Source organism: Culex quinquefasciatus, chromosome 2, assembly GCF_015732765.1.
Source record: "Culex quinquefasciatus strain JHB chromosome 2, VPISU_Cqui_1.0_pri_paternal, whole genome shotgun sequence".
Classification (NCBI taxonomy): domain Eukaryota; kingdom Metazoa; phylum Arthropoda; class Insecta; order Diptera; family Culicidae; genus Culex; species Culex quinquefasciatus.
In genome coordinates, this window is record NC_051862.1 from 10,106,828 (window position 1) to 10,125,131 (window position 18,304).

At 33.3% G+C, this 18,304-nt stretch overlaps 1 protein-coding gene across 3 annotated transcripts in view; it reads left to right on the forward strand.

The window, feature by feature from the left end:
- LOC6040173 (RNA-binding protein 24) overlaps positions 1-18,304 on the forward strand; it is a 119,524-nt gene that overhangs the window by 40,155 nt on the left and 61,065 nt on the right. For 2 of the 3 annotated variants that reach the window (XM_038252421.1, XM_038252423.1), the window contains exon 1: positions 9,862-10,197. The exons of the other annotated variant lie outside the window; for it this stretch is intronic. The gene's annotated coding sequence lies outside the window, so the exon portion shown is untranslated. Of the gene's footprint in view, positions 1-9,861; positions 10,198-18,304 lie in introns of those variants that run through there. 3 annotated transcript variants of the gene reach the window in all.

An 18,304-nucleotide genomic window follows, 5' to 3' on the forward strand; every position in this document is an offset into this window, starting at 1 on the left:
GTCATTTTGGTCATTTTGGTCATTTTGGTCATTTTGGTCAATTTAGTCATTTTGGTCAATTTAGTCATTTGGGTTATTTTGGTCATTTTGGTCATTTTGGTAATTTTGGTCATTTTGGTCATTTTGGTCATTTTGGTCATTTTGGTCATTTTGGTCATTTTGGTCATTTTGGCCGTTTTGGTCATTTTGGTCATTTTGGTAATTTTGGTAATTTTGGTAATTTTGGTAATTTTGGTAATTTTGGTAATTTTGGTAATTTTGGTAATTTTGGTAATTTTGGTAATTTTGGTAATTTTGGTAATTTTGGTAATTTTGGTAATTTTGGTAATTTTGGTAATTTTGGTAATTTTGGTAATTTTGGTAATTTTGGTAATTTTGGTAATTTTGGTAATTTTGGTAATTTTGGTAATTTTGGTAATTTTGGTAATTTTGGTAATTTGGTAATTTGATAATTTTGGTAATTTTGGTAATTTTGGTATTTTGGCAATTTGGTAATTTTGGTAATTTGGTAATTTTGGTAATTTTGGCACCTTGGCACCTTGGCAATTTGGCAATTTTGGTAATATTGGTAATTTTGGTAATTTGGCACCTTTGGCACCTTGGCAATTTGGCACCTTTGGCAATTTTGGCACCTTGGCATTTTGGTAATTTTGGTAATTTTGGTAATTTTGGCACCTTGGCAATTTGGTAATTTTGGTAATTTTGGCAATTTTGGCAATTTTGGTAATTTTGGTAATTTTGGCATTTTGGTAATTTTGGTAATTTGGTAATTTTGATAATTTGGTAATTTTGGCACTTTGGCATTTTGGTAATTTTGGCATTTTGGCAATTTTGGTAATTTTGGCAATTTGGTAATTTTGGCAATTTGGCATTTTGGCACCTTGGCAATTTGGCAATTTTGGTAATTTTGGTAATTTTGGTAATTTTGGCATTTTGGTAATTTTGGTAATTTTGGTAATTTTGGTAATTTTGATAATTTTGGTAATTTTGGCAATTTTGGCATTTTGGTAATTTTGGCAATTTGGTAATTTTGGTAATTTTGGCAATTTTGGTAATATTGGTAATTTTGGTAATTTTGGTAATTTTGGTAATTTTGGTAATTTTGGTAATTTTGGTAATTTTGTAATTTTGGTAATTTTGGTAATTTTGGTAATTTTGGTAATTTTGGTAATTTTGATAATTTTGGTAATTTTGGTAATTTGGTATTTTGGTAATTTTGGTAATTTTGGTAATTTGGCAATTTTGGTAATTTTGGTAATATTGGTAATTTTGGTAATTTTGGTAATTTTGGTAATTTGGTAATTTTGGTAATTTTGGTAATTTGGCAATTTGGTAATTTTGGCAATTTGGTACCTTGGCATTTTGGTAATTTTGGCAATTTTGGTAATTTTGGTAATTTTGGTAATTTTGGTAATTTTGGTAATTTTGATAATTTTGGTAATTTTGCAATTTTGGCATTTTGGTAATTTTGGTAATTTTGGTAATTTTGGTATTTTGGTAATTTTGGCAATTTTGGTATTTTGGCACCTTGGTAATTTTGGTAATATTGGTAATTGGTAATTTTGTAATTTTGGTAATTTTGGTAATTTTGGTAATTTTGGTAATTTTGGTAATTTTGGTAATTTTGGTAATTTTGGTCATTTTGGTCATTTTGGTCATTTTGGTCATTTTGGTCATTTTGGTCATTTTGGTCATTTTGGTCATTTTGGTCATTTTAGTCATTTTGGTCATTTTGGTCATTTTGGTCAATTTAGTAATTTTGGTCAATTTAGTCATTTTGGTCATTTGGTCATTTTGGTCATTTTGGTCAATTTAGTCATTTTGGTCATTTTGGTGATTTTGGTTATTTTGGTCATTTTGGTCAATTTAGTCATTTTGGTCATTTTGGTCATTTTGGTCATTTTGGTCATTTTGGTCATTTTGGTCAATTTAGTCATTTTGGTCAATTTAGTCATTTGGGTTATTTTGGTCATTTTGGTCATTTTGGTTATTTTGGTCATTTTGGTCATTTTAGTAATTCTGATCAATTTAATCATTTTGGTCATTTTGGTCATTTTGGTTATTTTGGTCATTTTGGTCATTTTGGTCATTTTGGTCATTTTGGTCATTTTGGTCATTTTGGTCATTTTGGTCATTTTGGTCATTTTGGTCATTTTGGTCATTTTGGTCATTTTGGTCATTTTGGTCATTTTGGTCATTTTGGTCATTTTGGTCATTTTGGTCATTTTGGTCATTTTGGTCATTTTGGTCATTTTGGTCATTTTGGTTATTTTGGTCATTTTGGTCAATTTAGTCATTTTGGTCATTTTGGTCATTTTGGTCATTTTGGTCATTTTGGTCATTTTGGTCATTTTGGTCAATTTAGTCATTTTGGTCAATTTAGTCATTTGGGTTATTTTGGTCATTTTGGTCATTTTGGTAATTTTGGTCATTTTGGTCATTTTGGTCATTTTGGTCATTTTGGTCATTTTGGTCATTTTGGTCATTTTGGCCGTTTTGGTCATTTTGGTCATTTTGGTAATTTTGGTAATTTTGGTAATTTTGGTAATTTTGGTAATTTTGGTAATTTTGGTAATTTTGGTAATTTTGGTAATTTTGGTAATTTTGGTAATTTTGGTAATTTTGGTAATTTTGGTAATTTTGGTAATTTGGCATTTTGGTAATTTTGGCATTTTGGCAATTTGGCATTTTGGTAATTTTGGCATTTGGTAATTTGGTAATTTTGGCATTTGGTAATTTTGGTAATTTTGGTAATTTTGATAATTTTGGTAATTTTGGTAATTTTGGTATTTTTGGTAATTTTGGTAATTTTGGTAATTTTGGTAATTTTGGTAATTTTGGTAATTTTGGTAATTTTGGCAATTTTGGTAATTTTGGTAATATTGGTAATTTTGGTAATTTTGGTAATTTTGGTAATTTTGGTAATTTTGGTAATTTTGGTAATTTTGGTAATTTTGGTAATTTTGGTAATTTTGGTCATTTTAGTCATTTTGATAATTTTGGTAATTTTGGTAATTTTGGTAATTTTGGCAATTTTGGTAATTTTGGTAATTTTGGTAATTTTGGTAATTTTGGTAATTTTGGTAATTTTGATAGATTTGGTAATTTTGTTAATTTTGTTAATTTTGGTAATTTTGGTAATTTTGTTAATTTTGGTTATTTTGGTAATTTTGGTAATTTTGGTAATTTTGGTAATTTTGGTAATTTTGGTAATTTTGGTAATTTTGGTAATTTTGGTAATTTTGGTAATTTTGGTAATTTTGGTAATTTTGGTAATTTTGGTAATTTTGGTAATTTTGGTCATTTTAGTCATTTTGATAATTTTGGTAATTTTGGTAATTTTGGTAATTTTGGCAATTTTGGTAATTTTGGTAATTTTGGTAATTTTGGTAATTTTGGTAATTTTGATAATTTTGGTAATTTTGGTAATTTTGGTATTTTTGGTAATTTTGGTAATTTTGGTAATTTTGGTAATTTTGGTAATTTTGGTAATTTTGGTAATTTTGGTAATTTTGGTAATTTTGGTAATTTTGGTAATTTTGGTAATATTGGTAATTTTGGTAGTTTTGGTAATTTTAGTAATTTTGGTAATTTTGGTAATTTTGGTCATTTTAGTCATTTTGGTAATTTTTGTAATTTTTGGTAATTTTGGTAGTTTTGGTAATTTTGGTAATTTTGGTTATTTTATTCATTTTGATCCTTTGATAAATTTGGTCATTTTACCTTACCTACAATTTTTCCAAAGATTCCAATTGATCAGAAATTCCGTAATTAACATACAAGTTTCATAACATTTTTTCCTTTATTTTTTATTCTCATTTTTTTAATATAATTTTTTTCAGATAAAATATGTGCAATCACAATCGATGACTTTTATTTCAGAATATTTAAATAAGTATGAACAGCTTATAAATTTGTATGGAAACTTCTATATATGAACCAATTTCCCAAAAATAGCTTCTTTGGTCATAAAGTAGGCCCCTACAACGTAAAGGCAATTAAAAAATACAAGACATAAAATTAAAAAAAAAGGCTGATTTCTGGGAGAATTATTCATGGTCAAACGAGTTCAAGTTAAGGTTTTCGAGGCCGGATATGATATTTCAAAATAAATGGTCACAACTCGGAATGAGCTGGAGCCCTCAAAAATGATTCGAAGATTGGACATTTATGGGTATTTATATTTATGATTTTGGTAATTTCGATAGAAATATTTTGACGAAAATCGCAACAACTCGAAATAGCGGGGAGAGCTTAAAGTTGTTCTGACGGAGGGAAATTTACAGAATCATGCCAGTTTGAGCACAATGTATAGTTTTTGAAACAGCGTGTATAAAAATTTCAACAGAATCAGTTAAAATTAAGGTTTCATGGATTTTCCTTTTACGAACTTTTGGTATGTTTATTATTGAACAATGTTCTTTTTCATTTAGTCATGTCTGTAACATAATATTCTGCAATTTCTATTCTTTTCTTTTTTTCTGTTTTTTTTTACAGTTTTGATACTTCTAGAATAAATATTATTTCGAGTCTCGATATAAGTTCCCTACAGTAATTTCAACTCTGTTCAAACATTTTGTAGTTTATGAACATCCCCCGTCCACCACGTCGCATTATAGTGTGGTCATAAACATAAAATCGCGCGCTCACTCCGCGTTCAATCCTCGCCTGTCGATGACGACGAGTTTCGGGGTGGGGAGGTGCTACAATTTTCATCATATTTTCTTCCGTGGGTGGAAAATCGCACGGGGAGAAGACGATGGAACGGGGACGGATCGTGCCACAGCGAATCAGATTAATCGACGGTACGTGGATTCGATGTAGTGCGTACGACCGTCGACTTCGGAGAGGAGTCGTTCACACACACACATTTTTACAGCACCACGTGAGCTACAAATGTGATGGAACAGTTAGAAATAGTTTTGTTTTGAATTCTATTTCAATATTTTTGTTAGTTCTACATCATTTAATATTTTAGAAATCTGAATTTATCATGAAAAGAATTTTTAATGTTTTGATCTCTGAAGAAATTTTTGTACAGTGCATTGATTTGCTATAAATTTTTCCCAAGGATCTTTTTCATTCCTTGTGGCGTTACAACAGAGCTTGCCGTAGGTGGCAAATTTGTACCGCTACCGTTTTTGGGGGGAGGGATTTCTCTTCACTCCCTCCCCACCCACACTTCAAAACCAATATTGCTTCCGAATGTTTAGTTTCCAATTTCCCCACCAGGGGTTAGTTTCTGGGAGCTCAAACGATGTGTGAAGAAGACTCCACAATAAAGATAAGACGCAATTGTGACGAGAGCGCGAGCAACACAGCACGTGTGTAACGGTGCAGAACACGTTGTGAGGTTCTTTGTGTCTCATCTTCTTCAAACGAAGAAGGGGGATCGTCAACCAGCAGCGTTTGGGGTCCTACCGAGTGACAGCTGACGAAAAGCTGGACATTTAAACCTGGTCCTGGTGGCATGTGCGGAGCATCTGGAAGGTCTTTCTTCGTATTGGTGTATGTTTGTTGAACCATCTTTTTAAATCCCCTAAATCATGTGTTCTTGCAAAGGAATTGAATGGAACTGTTCAGGGAAAAAAGGACGAGTAACGAAAGGAAAGGACTAAAGAAAGGACTGCTGAAAACGGACAATGGAAGGTCAAAAGCATACATAACCTGGGCTGCAAATGTGTTCCGAAGAACACCGTACCGCCAGTTTGTTTTTAGTTTGATTGAGAAGGGTAGCTCTTTTAATCTTGCAGGGATTGAATCTTGGATATTACGCAATCTTGAGATGATGGAACATAAGCACGCAAGTGATGTTTTGATTTGCGTTATTTTATTTTCCTCGAAATTTTATATTAAATGAGGAAAACCCAGAGTTAAAAAAATATATTTTTTGGAACATTTCATTTTATGGGAAATTTAATGTACTTTTCGAGTCTACATTGACCCAGAAGGGTCAATTTTTCATTTAGAACAACTTTCTAACTTTGAGTTTTTTTCAAAACTTTTTTTTGTTGTAAAATCGCTATAACTCGTGATGTGTATATAAACCCCTTATGTTTATATATCAACATTTTTGAAATTGTCTGCTCTACAACTCTGCAAAACATTATTACACTCTAAAAAAATAACCCCGCAATGTTAAAAAAAACGCGAAATTTTAAAATGAAAAATAATGTTCTAAATGAAAAAATTACCCTTTTGGGTCAATGTAGTTTCGAAAAGAACATTAAATTTCCCTTAAAATGAAATGTTCCAAAAAAATTTTAAAATCGAGTAACGGAAAATGGGTTTTTAAGTGTTGTTTTTCGATGAAAAATACGTTTTTTCAGAATTCTGAGTACGCCATCAAATCGGGAGTCTAATTTTACATAAAAGTCCCTTTGACACCAAATTTCTATCTCAACACCAATACAGGCTACAAATTATTGAAAAACACCTCTTTTTTTGCATGTAAAAAAATGAAAGGGGCCGTACCGCCCCTCCGTCACGAGATATCAAAAAACGGACCTCGGATTCGTGATCAGGGACAAAAGTTATTTTTAAGAACAAAGTTTCACGCAAATCGAAGAGGGGTCGGGGCAACTTTTCCCGATTCCGTGTGAGTTGGTAGAGAATTACCCCTATGTTTTAAAACCTTTTCAAAAAAAAACTCCCTAATTGTTGTTTATTTAAAAAAAAAATTCAAAACTATTCAGTTTAAGTTGGTATGTAACATATAGTCACTTTGGTCATTTTGGTCATTTTAATCATTTTGGTCATTTTGTTCTTTTTCGTAATTTTGGTCATATTGATCATTTGACCATTTTCTTCATTTTGGTCATTTCAGTCAAATTTCAGTCATTTTGTTCATTTTGGTCTTTTGGTCATTTTGGTAATTTTGGTAATTTTGGTAATTTTGGTCATTTCGGTCATTTTGGTCATTTTGGTCATTTTGGTCATTTTGGTCATTTTAGTAATTCTGATCAATTTAATCATTTCGGTGATTTTGGTGATTTTGGTAATTTTGGTCTTTTGGTTATTTTGGTAATTTTGGTCATTTTGGTCATTTTGGTAATTTTGGGTCATTTTGGCCATTTTGGTCATTTTGGTCATTTTGGTGATTTAGGTAATTTGGTAATTTTGGTCATTTTGGTAATTTTGGTAATTTTGGTAATTTTGGTAATTTTGGTAATTTTGGTAATTTTGGTAATTTTGGTAATTTTGGTCATTTTGGTCATTTTGGTAATTTTGGTAATTTTGGTAATTTTGGTAATTTTGGTCATTTTGGTCATTTGGTAATTTGGTAATTTTGGTCATTTTTGTCATTTTTGTCATTTTTGTCTTTTTTGTCATTTTTGTCATTTTTGTCATTTTTGTCATTTTGGTCATTTTGGTCATTTTGGTCATTTTGGTCATTTTGGTCGTTGTGGTCATTTTGGTCATTTTGGTCATTTTGGTCATTTTGGTCATTTTGGTCATTTTGGTCATTTTGGTCATTTTGGTCATTTTGGTCATTTTGGTCATTTTGGTCATTTTGGTCATTTTGGTCATTTGGTCATTTTGGTCATTTTGGTCATTTTGGTCATTTTGGTCATTTTGGTCATTTTGGTCATTTTGTCATTTTGTCATTTTTGTCATTTTTGTCATTTTTGTCATTTTTGTCATTTTTGTCATTTTTGTCATTTTTGTCATTTTTGTCATTTTTGTCATTTTTGTCATTTTTGTCATTTTTGTCATTTTTGTCATTTTTGTCATTTTTGTCATTTTTGTCATTTTTGTCATTTTTGTCATTTTTGTCATTTTTGTCATTTTTGTCATTTTGGTCATTTTGGTCATTTTGGTCATTTTGGTCATTTTGGTCATTTTGGTCATTTTGGTCATTTTGTTCATTTTGGTCGTTGTGGTCATTTTGGTCATTTTGGTCATTTTGGTCATTTTGGTCATTTTGGTCATTTTGGTCATTTTGGTCATTTTGGTCATTTTGGTCATTTTGGTCATTTTGGTCATTTTGGTCATTTTTGTCATTTTTGTCATTTTTGTCATTTTTGTCATTTTTGTCATTTTTGTCATTTTTGTCATTTTTGTCATTTTTGTCATTTTTGTCATTTTTGTCATTTTTGTCATTTTTGTCATTTTTGTCATTTTTGTCATTTTTGTCATTTTTGTCATTTTTGTCATTTTTGTCATTTTTGTCATTTTTGTAATTTTTGTCATTTTTGTCATTTTTGTCATTTTTGTAATTTTTGTCATTTTTGTAATTTTTGTCATTTTTGTCATTTTTGTCATTTTTGTCATTTTTGTCATTTTTGTCATTTTTGTCATTTTTGTCATTTTTGTCATTTTTGTCATTTTTGTCATTTTTGTCATTTTTGTCATTTTTGTCATTTTGGTCATTTTGGTCATTTTGGTCATTTTGGTCATTTTGGTCATTTTGGTCATTTTGGTCATTTTGTTCATTTTGGTCGTTGTGGTCATTTTGGTCATTTTGGTCATTTCGGTGTTTTTGGTCATTTTGGTTATTTTGGTTATTTTGGTCACTTTGGTAATTTTGGTAATTTTGGTCATTTTGTTCATTTTGTTCATTTTGTTCCTTTTTGTCATTTTGGTCATTTTGATCATTTTGATCATTTTGATCATTTTGGTAATTTTGGTAATTTTTGTAATTTTGGTAATTTTGGTAATTTTGGTCATTTTGGTCATTTTGGTCATTTTGGTCATTTTGGTCATATTGGTCATTTTGGTCATTTTGATTATTTTGGTCATTGTGGTCATTTTAGTAATTCTGATCAATTTAATCATTTTGGTTATTTTGGTCAATTTGGTCATTTTGGTCATTTTGGTCATTTTGGTCATTTTGGTCATTTTGGTCATTTTGGTCATTTTGGTCATTTTGATCATTTTGGTCGTTTTGGTCGTTTTGACATTTTTGTCATTTTGGTCATATTTGTGTGGTAAATTTTCTATCGCATATAGCATGTGAAATATCTTGATGAAGCTTGCAACTGTTTCAAATTGCTGCCAAGTGAGGAAATTTCTGCCATTTCTATTATCGGTAGAATTTACAAGTAAATAACTAACGGATGTAAATAAAAAAGAAATTAAATGCGTCAGTTAAACCTTTTAGCTTCCTGATAACGTAAAGTCCAAAAACCTTCAACCAAAGTGTCTCCAGGAAACGTCCCTCAAGGCTCTTCTCTCAAAAACCCCCAAAACTTGCACGTATGCATCATAAGAATTATGAGAAGACGTCACGTCCGATTATGCTGGCTTTCCGTCAGGATGACAACAACACAAAATCCTCAACCCCCCGTCAAGACACTTCTGCTGGTTCGTTCCTCAGCAAAAAAGTATGTCGTCGTATGTATTCCACTTCCAAAGAAAGAAGAACCAAACCGAACCCGAACCCAGTTCAAGCAGTTGAGCACCAAAACAGAGAGTCGAGCCCGCGCGCCACGAGCCAAACGCTGAGGAAGGAAGGGGGAAGCCTTACAACTGGTGCTGTCTGAGGTGGTGGTGGCAAGACGACGAACGAACCGACCAAAAAGGAATAACTCAAAAACAGAGAAGCAGCTCCCGAACGAGAACGATAAAGAAAACTCGAAGAAAAGCGCGAGCGAGCGAGCGAGCGACGAAAGAGAGAGAAAATGAGCTGAGGGAAGCCTGACTCATCGTCGGCACCAACACAATCGCAGTAGGTGAGGTGTACGTACAGAACGAAAAAGGTCCTTTCACACAAAACAGCACATCGGGAAAACCCCCGCGCCGACTGTGATCCTGACGCTCTCGAAGAGAGCGCTCATAGTTGAAGAGAGAGCGCTCGCGCTCACCAATACAGTTGCAGCACTGCTCACCGGGAAAAGTGCTCGTAGCGAGGTCGGAGCGTGGTGCGCTCTCAGTTGAACATCGGATCTCGACCTGAACGCGCGTACTTTTCGAGTGTTTTCCCGCAGCAGCTGCTCGTCGAATCAAGCCAATCAGTAGTCGGTGGAGTGCAGCAGAGGAAGGAGAGGAGTCTGATTCAGAGCTAGCAAGCAACACATAGTGCAAGAGGAAAATCTCGTCGGAAAAGCTTCGCGTCGCGTTTTGTGAGCAGTCGAGTCGGGAGTGATAGATTTGTGTTTTGTTCTTCGCGAGTTCGAGCACAAAGGCCGGTGATGAGCGATGATAATGCGTAATCGTGATCAGCAGTAAAGGAGCGGAGAAATTTTCAAAAAAAAAGTAAGGAAACAAGGAAAAGCGCTGTTGAAAGGCAAGAATTTGACCGTTTTTCCTCGATTTATTGTGGCTCAAATTGGTGTCCTGGTGGTAAAATATGAGGCGCGGTTCTACTGTTATACAGCAGGAACATCCAACTGAAGAACAAGAACAAGAGCAGCAGGAGTGGCATTACTGAGACACGAGGCAGTGGGATGTGATGTGTACAAATATAACGAAACCGTGAATGAGAGTAGGATTTTGAAATCTGCAGATGTGCAACTGTGAGTGCTGCTGACGATTCAGAAAAAGTATTCAGGAAATTGTGGCGGAGGGTGTGTAGTGTGAGGCTGGAGGAAGCTCACTCCCGGGAGTTCGTTCTTTCGAGAGTCCTTTTTTCCCTGTGAACCGTATACTGTACTGCGTTGAAGTCGGCTGAGGAGCGCAGAGCTTTATGTTTCATTTCGCGGGATTAGAGGGGTTGTTTTGCGCTTGGGATTCGGGGTTGGCATTGAGAGCACACAGCGCGGGATCAGCGCAGGCAGTTGGCAGCAGTGGCATGGCAGCATCAGCAGCCGGGGAGATGAGTACATTTGTGTGTTTTTGTGTGCATAAAAATCGGGGCATTTTGTGGAGGGAGTGGAGCGGGCCAGATGGGTTGAAAAGTTATTTAATCTTGCCGGCATTGTTTGGCGGGGTGGATTGAGTATTGAGATTTGAGTCGATGTATTGACGAATGGTTGTAGGAAGTTTTTTTAATAACTAAGGAATATCAGCATAAGAAGACAATGACATTTCTGGAGCATTTGTACATTCTCCGCATTCTCCGGACTTGTATACCAGTGCGATAATTTTAAGATTTAATTTAATGGTAAAATAGCAATTGTAATAGAATTTTGCTTAGTTGATGGCTTGTAAAACCAACTTCTACAAAGCGTAGTCGGGAACCATTTCTTTAAAAATGATCATATTCTGGAAATAGAATTAATTTCCCGTGCAACTAGGTAGATCGAAATTACTTCGTCATAATAAGTTTTAATTAAAACATTTGTACTTTTACTATTGAGAGTCGTTATTTTTAGTATTTTTTGTTATTTTTAGTCATTTCAGAAGTTTAATGTACTTAAGCTTTTTTTTAAGACAACTTTAGTTGAAAGAACCAATAAATTCAATGCCAAAAGGCCTTATGAGCAACTCTCTACAAAATCGGCCGATTTCGACCATTTTTATTTTTACGGTATTTTTTTATTTGGCCCAAACTTAGTGGGGGCCTTCCCTATGACCAAATAAGCTATTTTGTGTCATTGGTTCACCCATACAAGTCTCCATACAATTTTGGCTGCTGTCCATACAAAAATGGTATGTAAATATTCAAACAGCTGTAACTTTTGAGTGAATTTTCTGATCAATTTGGTGTCTTCGGCAAAGTTGTAGCTATTGTTGAGGACTATTGAGAAAAAATAGGTACACGGAAAAAAAATTGCACATTTTTTAATCAACTTTATTCACAGAAACTCAATTTCCCAAAATACCTATTTTTTGATTTTCGAGATTTTTTGATATGTTTTAGGGGACAAAAATCCGCAACTTTTGAGCCATAGAGAAACACGGTCAAAAAATCTGCCGCCGAGTTATGGTTTTTTGAAAAAAAAAAAGATTTTTGGAAAAAAAATCGAAATTTCATGCTATAACAAATTTGACGGTATTTTTTAACGTAAAATTGAATTTGCAATCGAAAAGTACTTTACAGATTTTTTGATAAAGGGCTCTGTTTTCAAGATATAGCCACTGAGAGTTTGATTTTAGCGAAATATTTGCATTTTTTCAATTATTAAAAAGAGTGACCATGAGTGACCATTTCTAAAATACTTTTTTTTTTAAAAGTTCAGATTTTTTTTATAAAATTGAAAATTGGACCTCTGATTGCTGAAATAAAGCGGCTTAAAGAAAAAGAAACACGAAAATTGAAGTTTTCTAAGTCCCACCCAAAAAACCCAACATTTTCTGATGTCGATATCTCCGCAACTAATGATCCGATTTTCAATGTTAAAATATGAAAAATTCCTTCAATTTTCCGATCTCTTCGAAAAAAAAATTGAAAAAAAATTTATCAAGACTAGCATTTTAAAAGGGCGTAATATTCGATGTTTGGCCCTAATGTGTTAATTGGCCCTAAATAATTATTTCGCTATAACTTTACATTCCCATTGAAAATACTGTAAAAAAGTTTCATCAGTTCAAAAATAAACTCTTCTTGAAATATCAAGCTTTTTCGGAATTTCGAAACGGAAAGTATCACTAAATTCTTTATACAACATAAAAATATTGCTACTGTAAAAATAGTAAAATATCTATGAATTTATGAACATATTTTTACCGAACTATTACGTCTTTTCCGATCTGTGGTCCCAAATTTTAAGACTTGTTAAAATATTGAAAAAAATCTTTATTTATGAATGCAGATATAAGCGTTTCCCTTTGTAATTTTGCAAATTTTAATTTTAGCCAATAACTTTTTTTTTTGGTCCCCTGATTTTTTGAAAGGTGATTTTTTTTAATTAGGTGGGGTATTTTGGACATAAACTTGAAATAAAAGTTGCACTTTGCGATTCTTTTTGCATGATATTCTGATATTATTGAAAATTTGGCTTAAAATTTAATGCATTAATGAATCTCTGATATTTTCTCCTAAAGTAAATTTTTGTCCTATTTGTGGTCCCAATATTAAAAATTTAAATAGATTAAATAGTCTCAATAACTAAGTATTAACATTTTGCAGTACTGTACGTCAGGATTTTACAAAAATCCAAATATTACTAAATATAATTATCAACGCAGAAAAAAATATTTCAAATTGTTTTCAGTTGATTAAACTTCAAATTTTATTAAAATTTTAAGTTATTCAAAGTATTTTTTTATTGATTATGACATACACTTTGAAAAATAAACTTTCAATTGTTTAACTATTTTTGCTACCTGATATTATTTTTTTTCTCTAACATTTTAAAGGTAAATTTGTTTAAAAAGTCTCTTTTATCCTAAAATTATTTTAAAACCAGTTACAAAATCCACCTCCCAATTTCACACCCCATCCTGAATTTCATTCTCTCATCCCAAACATGACAACACGTGCAAATGATGTTCACTAAATGAGCCAATTCTGAATGTTATCTTCCCCGTTCGCTCCCCCCACCCCTTCTCAGTGCAGTAGTGTGATTAATGACTCTTATCACTGTCACCATTTCCCCTCTTCCTAGTCACCCGAAATGAGCAAATGACTCGGCAAAATCAGTTACCACCCCATTGCATGCCGAGAGGAGATGGGGCGAAGCCCCAGCTTAAGGTGCAACGTTTTGTGACCACCTTAACTTGAACTACCCTCCAGAGTTGCTCAATAAAATAATTAATTCTTCCGGGAGGAAAACGTCGCAAGTTAATGCGCTGTACACTCCCACAGAACAGAAAACAATTCAACGCTGTCACTTGCAGTTTTCCTTTTTTTCCTATACTGGTGGGGATGGAGGGGTGCCGTCCATAAATTACGCTCGATGTGAAATGTGTGCACTACTTGCGAGGGGCATTGTTTCAATTACTGAGTGTCGTCGGGGAATCATTGCTGCTGAATGTGCACAAACCAGAAGGACTCCGAAGGCAGTGTTGCCAGCGATTGTGAAAAAACTCTTCGAGTGAAAACACAACAGTTCGCGATAAATTTCACATCGCTGGCAGTGAAGTGAGCATTCGACCAGGATGATGATGATGATGATGTGTCCACAACATGAGCATCACCACTACCGCTAGGAATTGTGTGTGTGTGTGTGTGGAAAAAAAGGACACATCTGCCTGTGCTGAATGGTCCACTCGAGTGGAAAAGCCACGATAAATCATTGTTTTTCACCACCAGAGCTCGTTTGGTTGTCCACCATTGTCAACGCACACATCCAGTAGCGGCAGCAATGACCACTGGACCAGGCCTTGGTGGCCATCTCTTCTGGTCATGTCTGGTAACTGCTGAAAGTGATTTGATTTATGATTTTTCTGTCTGTAGGAAAATCATTGTTTAGTGATTTGTGGTGGGGCCACTTCTGCTGGTGGAGCACCAACAAGACCCACCGGAGAACGTAGTGCCCCCCGGAAGGCTATTAGAGGAACCATTTGTCCTGCTGCGAGCAGCCATGTGCCCTCTGAACAACAATTTCCCAGAATGCCGGCCTTTCCACTCGCCAGGAGGGCGCGAACTCACGCGTTCGGAAATATGTGACGCAATTATCATTAACCTTCTCCTCGTTCGTTCATTCTTTCTCTTCTCTGTTTTACAACGCGATTTTTTAAAAGTCCTTGCCTTGACTGTCCTCGGTTTCTCTGGCATGAAATGAATTTAATTGCAACAATGGCATACGTGCACGACGTCGTCGTTTCGCGTTACGCGTAAAGCGAGCCGAAATTAAAATTCAACCCCTCTCAAATTTGAGGAAGTCTGCCAAAATACGGGCACAGTGGGTGAAAGCGAACAAAATTTGACCGTAAAAATATTTTTTCCGGTTTTGAACCGGAAACCATGACCTTTTGTAATTTACAACATACTGATTTTTGGTCAAAAATTTATTATAAATTGTTTTAAACCAATTCAAAAGTTTTGTCATGAAGTTCAAATTTCAAACCCAATATTCAACATTTTTAAGCAAAGATTCTGTTAAAAATTTGCCCATTTACCAATTTTCACTTGCATAATAATAACCAAAGTTTCATCCACACAACTCTTGTCAAAAGAACGGGGTCACTTTTTAGTTTGACACCCCTTTTACACGGAGTTCACAGTGACAGTTCGGCGATAGACTATTTTTCTAAACTCCAAAACATATTTGTTGTTGCTAAATTTTCTTGCCTAAATTGTGTTCACCTATATCAGTGTCTTGAGTTTGTTTATCTTTTACTCTTTGGTCTGACAGGGGGATTGGCAGCCAACCCCACTTTGGTCTGACAGCTTTATGCCAGGAAGGTGCTGTGTCCTATCCCTCGCCTAGACCAGACCAAAATCCATGATAAAGCTGACAGACCAAATCTGTCAGACAGGCCAGTAGCCAGGGGGGGGGCTTCCGGGCTGCAGCCCCCCCCCCCGAAATTTTTTCCAATTTTTTTTTAAATTGAACTTCTTTAAAAAAATCTTAAATCAATGATTGTGTATTCTCTTCCCAGAAATAATTTGTAAGATAGAGAATCAAGAATTGATTGATCAAACTAAGTAATTTGCCTGTCCATTGCCGGGCTCAGTTTTTGTAGATTATGGATCCAAAATTTGGATATTTAAAAATTGAGCTGCAGATTTGAACATTGTTCCATTCAGTAACATCTCATTTATCTTGTAGTTTTAGCATTACATTGGTTAGGATGGTCCAAATCTGGGCTTACTTGGGGCTATCCCCTGAAATCAAAGATTTACGCATCACTAGCCTAAGTTCCAAAATTTGAGCTTTTTCTGACCACTGACCACCAAGTTTGGGCAAAATCGTCAAATTGTATGGAGAAAAGCAACTGTTTCAGTTTTTGACCAATGGAAGGCGCAATAACTATCCAGTTCTTATCAATTTTCAGATCTAATATCTTCTTTAAATTTGGAAAAACTTTCCCGAAGACACCTTATTTTTTTGGGTTTTTTGCTAAAAAGTTATTAACCTTCGAAAATAGCAATTTCCGAGCGGACTGCTCTAAGGGGCTACATAGAAATAATTACCGTCATCTGGGGCGAATCGGGACTACAGTCTGAATAGGGACAGCAAAAATCCTTAGATCTTGTTGTCTTATTTTTGATTGTAGAACTTAAGTATGACCCCTGAAGAACCATAAAATAATTTAGAATTTTTGGATTCAATGTGGCGGTCAAAATGGAGGTCAAAAAATATTTCTGGTGTTTTTTTTAAAGGTCTAATAAACCAAATTTCCAGTTTTTGCTTTTTGGGTGCTTTTAAACCGTCAGGGGTATTAAAAAACACCCAAAAAGCAAAAACTTGGTGTATTGGACCATTAAAAAAACAGATGCCGAATTTGATGTTAAAAACAAGCAAATAAAACATGCCGATTTCATTTGTTCCTGATTCGGTTATCCAAAGTCCTTCGAACTTCGGATAATCGAAACTTTGAATAATCGAGGCTTCGGCTAGTCGAATTTGGATTGTAAAATTAATAGCCCTCCTTTATTTGCATTAAAAGCTTTAAACTGTTAATACATGTTTTTTCTCTAAATTTTTCAAAATTTATCATAATTTCTCAAAAATATTTAGATTTTGTTTTCAAAAACGAAAGCATTTAATATAAAAAACATTTGAGTGAATTTTGACTATTATCAGAAATACAATTCTAATTTTATCGTTTTGGTTTTAAGAATATGGTTAGTTACATATCTAAGACCTTAGAGAAAATGCTTGAGAAATATCTGTGTGTATTTTTTATTACTTTTCGTAAACCTTTTTTCCGAAACCACTCGTCCAAAATTCTTTCTTTTGGTCACATTTTTTAGTTTCCACCGTGGCCAATCTCCAATTTTTATTTAATATATCAAAAATCGGAAGATCAACTAAGTGAATACTTATTATCAACTAATTTTCACTTTGTGCATGAGCTTGCGATTTTTAAAGGAAGAAATAAAATGATAAAAATATTCAAAACGTTAAAAAAATTTAAGCTTGGATTCAAAAACTCTGAAATTAAATTAATTAAACATCACTTTCAAATTATATAATTTCTGATCAATAATTCATTTTTAAACTATTTAATTTCTATTTTTTTGATTTTACAGATTAGAATTTACATTTTGAAAATTTTAAATTTCTTTATTATTTTTTTATAATTTCTTATTTCTGAATATCATTTGTAAATATTTTCCAAAGTTTATGTTGCCACCTTTTCAAAATGGACCAAAAAACAGAGAGCAAATACAATATTAAAAAAAAATAGCTTCACAATTTTAATGGAAATAACTTATTTCGATTAAGTCTTTTTAGGACCAGCGACCAGGTCGGTCCGGAAAACAAATTTGAAATGTTTTTCCTGCTTTGATAATCATATACGACATGTTTGGGCTCGTTTAAAAATATTTAGAATTTTTAATATTATTTAAGCGAATACATTATTTTCAAACGTTATTTTCAGTCGCATCCAAATAAACAAATCAAAATCTCATCAACACATATTGCTCCCGAAGAAATATCAAACGACGCTTTTTGTTTCTGTTCCTTTTCAGCTGCGTATCGCTTAAGAGAAGTCTTTTCGTAAACCTTTTCTTGACCGTTCCTTGAGATTGGAGTTTTAAGAGCCTCCGTACTACAGGACATTTTTTAAAATTTTCGTTTGAAAGTAAAATATAGTTCTTGTAGCCAGACATGCATCCGCTCTAACTCCTCTTTTAGAAGAACTTGTTTGGCATTTCATGTAGAAGATACCCAGCATGTTGTGCCAGTGATTAGAATACGCTAATTACGCTTGTCTTTTAGGCTCCCGAAGACCCTGAGAGATTATTTTGAAACCCAACCGAGATATAGGTTAAGAACTCTTAATTGCACTCAAAGAGCTTTTCAGAAGTTCTTCTTGAGAGCTTAAGAGAACATTTACATGAACATATAGCTAAAATCGGGTTTTCCAATGAACCAATGTTTTCTACACATTATTCAAGCCAAAATCAAGAGATTTTTACCTAGCAACAAGCATAACATTGCTTTAAACGAAAATGCCATCTATAGCAAGCTGAGTGCCGTTAAAAAGAGCTCATAGTGCCGATGCATGTCTGCTTGTAGCAAAATTCAGACTAAGATTTGATTTACAGGAAAAATGTAATTGATTTAATAATTCTTACATAAAGTATTCTTTACTTGAAAAAAAAAAGATAATAATTACACATGATAATTTCAAAAAAATCAGAAATTCCAAAAATGAAAAAAATCAAATTCATAAAAAAATATTAAATAATTACAACTAAAAAAATCCTTAAATTATAAAAAACATATTTTATCATTTTTAAATAAAGTAATTAAAAAAATAATTTTCAATCATTTCAATAAATTATGTTTTAATAATCTTATTTTTTTGATGCTTCGAATATTGTTATGTTTGAATTCAAGTGCAGACTAAGATTAGATTT